The 7,500-nt window shown below is 45.8% G+C and overlaps 1 protein-coding gene across 2 annotated transcripts in view; it reads left to right on the forward strand.

The window, feature by feature from the left end:
- Positions 1–1,373: 1,373 nt before the first annotated feature.
- The window catches only part of LOC310817089 (leucine zipper putative tumor suppressor 2 homolog), a 31,363-nt gene continuing 25,236 nt past the window's right edge, over positions 1,374–7,500 (forward strand). The window contains exon 1 of one of the 2 annotated variants that reach the window (XM_083687521.1): positions 1,374–2,027. The gene's annotated coding sequence lies outside the window, so the exon portion shown is untranslated. The remainder of the gene's footprint in view (positions 2,028–7,500) is intronic. The other variant, XM_083687520.1, reaches the window with a different exon arrangement.

Below are 7,500 nucleotides of genomic sequence, written 5' to 3' on the forward strand. Positions count from 1 at the left end.
AGACACGTTGCATTCAGTCTCCACAATTATCAATTACTCTCACAAAAAGTCCTCTCGAATTATCCAGCGGTCATATAAGTAGGTGCAATCTCCCCTCATTCATTCCCTATGGGCTTGGTTAAGTATAATCTGTTTTGCTGGAGTCCCACCACCATCCTGAAGAAAATCAGCCCATTTGTAAAATCCAATTTCTGCAAGAATGGACTAAACCACAGAACATGGAGAGATAAGGTAAGGACACAGTGTCTCAATGCTCTTATTACAGAGAGAGAGACAAAAAAAGAGAGAGAGAGAGAGAGAGAGAGAGAGAGAGAGAGAGAGTGAGAGAGAGAGAGAGAGAGAGAGAGGGAGAGAGGGAGAGAGAGAGAGAACAGAGAAAGAGATAAAGAGATAAAAGAAAGAGAGAGATATGCAGTGTATATATATATATATATATGGAGAGAAAGAGAGATAGAGAGATAGAGAGGGAGAAAATAAACGAAGGGCTATTTTCAGTGGTTTGAAGGACTCCATTACTATCAAGAGGCACACTGCATTCAGTCTGCACAATTATCAGTTCCTCTCGAATGATCATCGTCCCTATAAAACTCTCTGTGTTTTTGTTTATTATGCTACGCAGAGAGATGCATGTGGTACTTGGCCTCAGAGGCAAGGTAAACATGAACCACCGAGATGGAGGATGTGTGTGTGTGTGTGTGTGTGTGTGTGTGTGTGTGTGTGTGTGTGTGTGTGTGTCTGTCTATCTGTCTGTGTGTGTGTGTGTGTGTGTGTGTGTGTGTGTGTGTGTGTGTGTGTGTGTGTGGCTGTCTGTCTGTGTGTGTGTGTGTGTGTGTGTGTGTGTGTGTGTGTGTGTGTGTGTGTGTGTGTGTGTGTGTGTGTGTGTGTGTGTGTGTGTGGCAGGGCTGAGTCAGTACTGTGAAGTGGACCTGGGAAGGGAGTCATACAGAGTTCACCAATAAAGGCATGCTAGATTCACATGGGAGGAGGAGTCCCCATGTGTAAACTCAGAAGTCTGCAATTCTCCTGAGATTGCAAGTCATCATAGTTATTACAGCAATAACGTTTAGTGGAAGAAAGAGAATATATTGCTTGAAACAAGAAATGGCATTGTGCATTGGCAGAAGTGCAAGAACATAAACATATTTAGCATTGAGCTTGACTGCCAATGCTACAGTATAATATAGACCTATTTCATTTAACTGAAGCCTTAAAATATGCTTATATTTTGAGAGGATTGGATTTTGAAAGGTATGACCTGGTTTCACTTCATTATAAAATACAGAGTGAGAGAAGGGAACCGGTTGTGCTGGAACGGGCAGAGAAGTAGGTTACGTTTATAATCTGCAGGAAACAATTTGGGGTGTGTAATGAAATGAAATATAGAGGTGAACTTCTATAACCTGTCACTCTGTTCATCACTACCTGTTTCTGGCGGACTTGTCGTGACCTAGCTACACCTGAAGGTCAGTGCAAGGCGCTCTGCATGAGGAGCTCTCACTGTGCCAGTTAAAGTAATGGAATCGTTACGCTTACAGTATCCACAACGTAGGTTACCTTTCTGTCCGTTTCACTGCACATTTAGAGCGTCTCAGAACGAGCCGTCTAAGACAAAGAGTACCCATTCTTGAGTCGTACTTCAAAGCGCTGGCCATCCTACTTTAGCCAGCGCCGAGGCTTTTGGGGGCTGGGCTCAGTGTGTACAGCGGAGCGGAGAGGAGAAGTACAACGGGCATTTTCTGTCATCAGTCGGAACAGTCGCTGCGCTTGGAGCAGCGCTCACAACAACAAACGCGCCTTCGCAGTCAAGGTGGGAAGAGCAGAGAGGAGAAGAGAGAAGAGAGGAATGCGTTGAGAAGAACGATATGCCCGGATAACTTAGAAAACATTACAAAGAGGAGTGCGTAATAGGATAGAAGTAACCTACCGGTACACTAGTCAGAAAGCTTTTGAGTAGTTTCACGAACACGTTTCAGAAACCTGTCCTGTTCTCCTGGAGCTGTACTGTACGTCGTAACGAAGCTTTCATGGTAAGTTTCCAAACCAAACGGACAGGATGTTGGTGTCACTCTTGTCTCTCAACAAATGGTGTTGAATAAACAGTTATAACACATGTCGAATGTTTTGTAATAGCTTACTTTACATGCTGCTTTCGTCCCACACGTTGATACAGTTGGCAAAACAGAAACGTTAAACGGCTGCGGGAAAAAAACTCTTTCTCGCGCATCTCGGTTTATGACACATGTGAAACCCATGTAGTATGTGCTCATATACTTTTGTACCCTCAATATTTGTTGATATTTGTGGGAGATTTTGTGGTAGAAATGTACGAGATCATCAGCTGCATGACAGATAGAGTATAATAATGTTTTTAACGCTGCACAGTCAATAACAGCAAATCAGGGTAGGAATAACCAGTTGTCTCTTTAAACTCCTTTGGGGTTGCCTCTGGCCCTGGCTCAGGCTGAGGTGGTCTTGGCATTAGGGTAGGGTGTTATATACAGAAGTAGGCTACCTTGAAAAACAGTTAAACCAGTGTTGACGTTAATTTCCATAGCTCCTAACTTCCCTTTACAGTATCATGTCTGGCATCAGACCTGACTGGTTGGATGAGTCCTTAGACATCACAATCATCCCATACATCGCCATGGTGACCTCCTGTTAAAAATAGAGTTGTTTTTAACCCGAACCATTTCCTTGAGATGTGCCCTCGTAATCCACAATGCTCTTCCTTTGTGTCACTTTAATCATGTTTCCACCTTTGTGTTATCTTTGATCTTTATTTTGTCTTTGATCTAATTCTGAATGCAGGGCTTTGTCATTCATGCATGCAGGGGTTTGTGAGTTTTCTTTTGTTGAAATGCACGTCAGACATCACTCTCTGTTAAACAGCTGTTCTGTTCTAATCAGTTAACAGAGAGAGAGAGAGAGAGAGAGAGAGAGAGAGAGAGAGAGAGAGAGAAAGAAAGAGAGAAAGGAGACTGAGTGAGTGAGTGAGTGAGTGACTGGTTGCAGTATTTACCTTTTGATTATTTTGCAAAGCAATCCAAGCCCTCTGTGATGTGATTGCAGACAGCTCTCTCCTACCGTGGTAGTCAGGCAGGCCAGATTTTCTTTCCTACTGTTCCTTCTGATTTTGGGCCAGACTGAAAGCCACAATGGCCTCTGTATTACTGGAGCCAGCTACGCACATCTCGAGAACCCGCAGTCATTGTAGAGGTCTTGTCAACTCACCTCAGTCTATTTCCAGCTGCGAGGGCCCTATAGTTTAGTTTGGCACCACTCTGAAAGAAAGTGTGGCTGTCAATCAAATCACTGGCTGATGGGATTTACGGTCTACCCCTCTTAGAACAGCAGGACAGTCTTTTTTTAGACCCCAATTCCCATGAGTGGTTGTTTATGTAATTTGTTAAATAAGCGTTTCTTCCTGTCTATTTAGCTGTCGCCACAGTGGACAAAGCCGGATGTAAAGAGTGGCTGAAGTAATGGACACTTGGGAAACCACGGTTGTTAACATTCTAGTTTGAGTCATTAAACAGTTTGAGGTCAAATGCTTACTTTAGCAAACTGCTGTGTCTGTGTGTGCGTGGGTGGGTGAGTGTGTGGGTGGGTGAGTGTGTGGGTGGGTGTGGTGTGTGTGTGTGTGTGTGTGTGTGTGTGTGTGTGTGTGTGCGCGCGCGCATGTGTGTGTGTGTGTGTGTGTGTGTGTGTCTGTGCGTGCGTGCGTGCGTATGGGGAGGCGGCGGGGAGGGTAGAATAGAAGTGGGAGGTATGCCACTGGGTTATTTACATTTGAGATGTCTTCAGAGACCTTAGCACACATGCACAGGGCTTCATTAGGTCTTTACCCAGACTGCAGTCTCAGCTGTAGGGGGCTGGAGTTGTAGGCACGTTCATAACTCTTACCAGCCTGTTTAGTAGCCTACAACCTCTGGGAGATGCAATGATTCATCTGAAATCGTTCCTTCCCTCCTCTCTCCAGTCAGACAGGCTGTCTCTCCTCCTTTATTGCGTTTTTTCGGTTTGTTTCAGTCTTGTTTTCACGGCGTCAATAATTTATGATTGACGATGCTTGATCAAGCTCCCTCCGTTTCTCTCTCTCTCCCTCCCTCTCTCTCTCTCTCTCTCTCTCTCTCTCTCTCTCTCTCCCCCCCTCTCTCCCTCTCTCTCTCTCTCCCTCCCTCTCTCTCTCTTCTCTCCCTTCCCTCTTGAGTATTTATTTATCAGCATGATAATGTACTGCTCTTTGTGCACTTTCCTGGATGTGCATCAGTCTGCTTTGTTATGTATGAGCCAGCAGCCCTGAGATGAGCTTGTACAGAGGCCCTACATCCCCCCCTCCCTCTCTACCCCCCCCCACCCTCCTGCCCTCCTTCTCTCCCTCCATCTATCCCTCCAATAATCCCTCTTTCCCTCCCTCCCCCTTCCTCTCACCCTCCATCTAACCCTCCATTCCACTCTCTCTCCCTCCCTCCCCCCTTCCTCCCCCCTTCCTCCCTCCCTCCCTCCCTCCCTCCCCCCGTCCCCTCTGGGAGGTAATCATCGGTTGAGGAAGAAGCTGCATGCTCTGGATGTCTTCTAATTAATGATGCCAAAAATGTAATAACTCGTCTGAGCTCAAGGACTGAAGAGAAGCTACGACTTCAGTGAATTTGAGAAGTGCTGTGAAATCTCGATTTAAATATCAACTTTGCTTGAGTAACCTATATATCTTCTCCCTTGTTTGCCTGGAAGGCTGCACTGCATGGTGCTATTGGGAACGTGAGGAAGAGGTCTTGTGTTATCGGTTTGTCTTTAAACAGGGGATGATTGATTTGATTGTGTGTCAGAAAGACTGCATTGGTATTACTGGAATATGAGGAGGACGTTTTATGCTATCTGGACTATTTGTCTTTCACCAGGTTTGATTGTGAAAGTGATACTCTGTGCTGCTTTGCCTGCAGTTATGCTATGCCTGCCTGCCTATGGGAATTCCCCTTGAGAGACATTGAGACCCAAGGTCAAGTCCCTCTCCCTTGACATAAGGAGAAGGACCTACTCTCTCCTTGCAGAACAATCAAAGGAGAGAAACTTTAGAAGAAAAGACTTTCAGGGCAACAGCAGGGAAGCAGAAGTAGGGGGTTTGTGTACAACAGGGAAGGTGAACGCGTTGAGGAGTTGTATTTTTAGTCTTTGTTAATTTCCAAGAGACTTGTCTTGTGAAGTGCTGATACCAGCCCTTTTTCTTTTCTTTTCTCTGGGATACGCTGTGGGCTGTCTCGTTTATATATCTCTCCGGTTGCAGAATCCACCCCCGGCCTGGTTCTCATTGTATTGTAATTAGTGATGTTGCATAGCTGCCCACTCACTTAACCACAGTCTGTTAAACAACTTTTGGAGCGACAACAATGCTGCAGGGGAAACTTCCTTGTTCCTTGTGTACTTTGGAAAAGCCTGAAAATTCGTATAGAGAATTTACACGGGCAAGGAGGGAGAGCTGAGGGCTAAGGACTTTATCAGTCTGGAGAGATCAGCACTTCAGGGAGGCCCCTCGCTAACCGCAGGGGTAATAAAAGGGCTGTGCTGTGGCACGATTCACTGTCACAGCAAACTGTCTGTCTGTCTGTCTGTCTGTCTGTCTGTCTGTTCGCTGACTTGCTGAGTTCACAGAACATGATTTGAGCTGTTCACCTCTCCCACACTGCTCTGTTTGTGTGCGTGCGGGTGTGCGTGTGTGTGTGTGTGTGTGTGTGTGTGTGTGTGTGTGTGTGTGTGTGCCTGCGCGCGTGCATGCGTGCGTGCGGTGCATTGTTTCTCGGGCTGTATGTTTGTCTTTGTGTCTGTGTAATACATTCCCTCTTTCATATCGAATCTCTTGAAAGCCCCTTGACAACCGAAGGAGAACGGACAGGGAGTTAGGACGCTGCCTCAGCCCCGGGCCTTTATGATGTTCCCAGCCCTCATCCACAGCGCTGTGCTACACTGAACAGCTGGGCCCCACAGCTGTCTGAGGGCACAGGGGGACAGGGGAGAGAGGTTACAGAGAAGAGACAGCCTGGCTCTCAGTTCCTGGGAAAGGGTCAATACTGTACTCCACATCACATCTCATCTTCCCAACCTCTCTTCAATGGGTGCCTTGTGGTGATTAGCTTGGCCTGAAGGAGGGTGAATGCCCCTGTCTGTGATCCTGGACCTGGAGGGAGGCTGGCTAGCTGGGCCTGGAACACAGGGAGACAGATGGGCCTTGTGATATTTGGATAGGGACATTACAGTACATTAAATATGCTAACTTATATGATTTAGTAATAATATAACACTACTTTATTTGTGTTTATTTTTTTTGGTACAAAGTTGCAGCCCAAGTGTTTTACAGAGTACAATTTCAGTATTTGGTACAAAGTTGCAGCCCAAGTGTTTTACAGAGTACAATTTCAGTATTTGGTACAATGTTGCAGCCCAAGTGTTTTACAGAGCACACAAATTTCAGTAGCGAAAGCACATTTAAACTGTACTGTGGGCTTGACCATAGCTCTCGCCTGAGACTTCAAACCACCTATTTTAGGTAGAGAGCCATTCATCTATTGAGAGCAGAAGCTTTCGCCTCACAGACTGCCATGTCCTGTCACCTTCTCTTCCAGCTGCCTGACTAATTGCCTCATTTCAATGCAAATGGACCACGAAGCTCACAACACACCGTGTCCATATTTCATATCTTATCTTCCCCCCCTGTCCTAAAGCCTTCTCAAAGTCCATATTTCTGTCCGCCTCTTACTGTACCAGGCTGAAATTCCTTATGAACTTTTTAAAATGTACTTTATGATTCATATACAGACCCTTTCATTCCAGATTACCAGGAAAATACTGGCATGAGATGCCAGCTTTAGTTCCAGCTTTAGTTCCCGCAATTGTGTGTAAGGCCATCCCAGACTCCTGGGTTGAGATCTGTGCACTGTCCCTATATATGTAAGCCTCTCTGCTTCATTTTACAAAAACAGCTTATACCTTCAACCCTTCGCTCCCAGCCAGTGATCTCCTTAGGTGTTGCAGTCAGAGATAGGAGCAACACAAGCTCTCCCTGTATCTCCCATGTACCTCAGGTCAATTTGTGCTCCACCACGGTAACCGTGTTACATTCTTTATCTCTCTCAAACACTCTCTTCTCTCTCTCTCTCTCTCTCTCTCTCTCTCTCCCTCTCTCTCTTCAGAATTGACTTTTAGCCCTGGTCTACAGTCCTGTAAGCACCCTGACAAACAGGCCCAACAACTTCTGCCTCTGCCGTTTAGATTTACAGTTTGGTCAACATTCCTGATAAGACCTCCGGAATGACTAGTGGACTGTGAAAAAACTGTAAATAACCATCATCATGATCATTTGTGGCACTTAGGTTTGTATGTCTATTGCCTCTGTCGTTGACCAAAGATGACCTTCGTGCTACGAAGCGTCCGAGACTCTCACCCCAGTGAAGTAGAGTCGCGCTGATGATATTCTTCTTCTACTGGAGTTTTGTTACCGAGGGAGCTGGT

This window comes from Argentina silus, assembly GCF_951799395.1.
Source record: "Argentina silus genome assembly, chromosome: 16".
Lineage (NCBI taxonomy): Eukaryota > Metazoa > Chordata > Actinopteri > Argentiniformes > Argentinidae > Argentina > Argentina silus.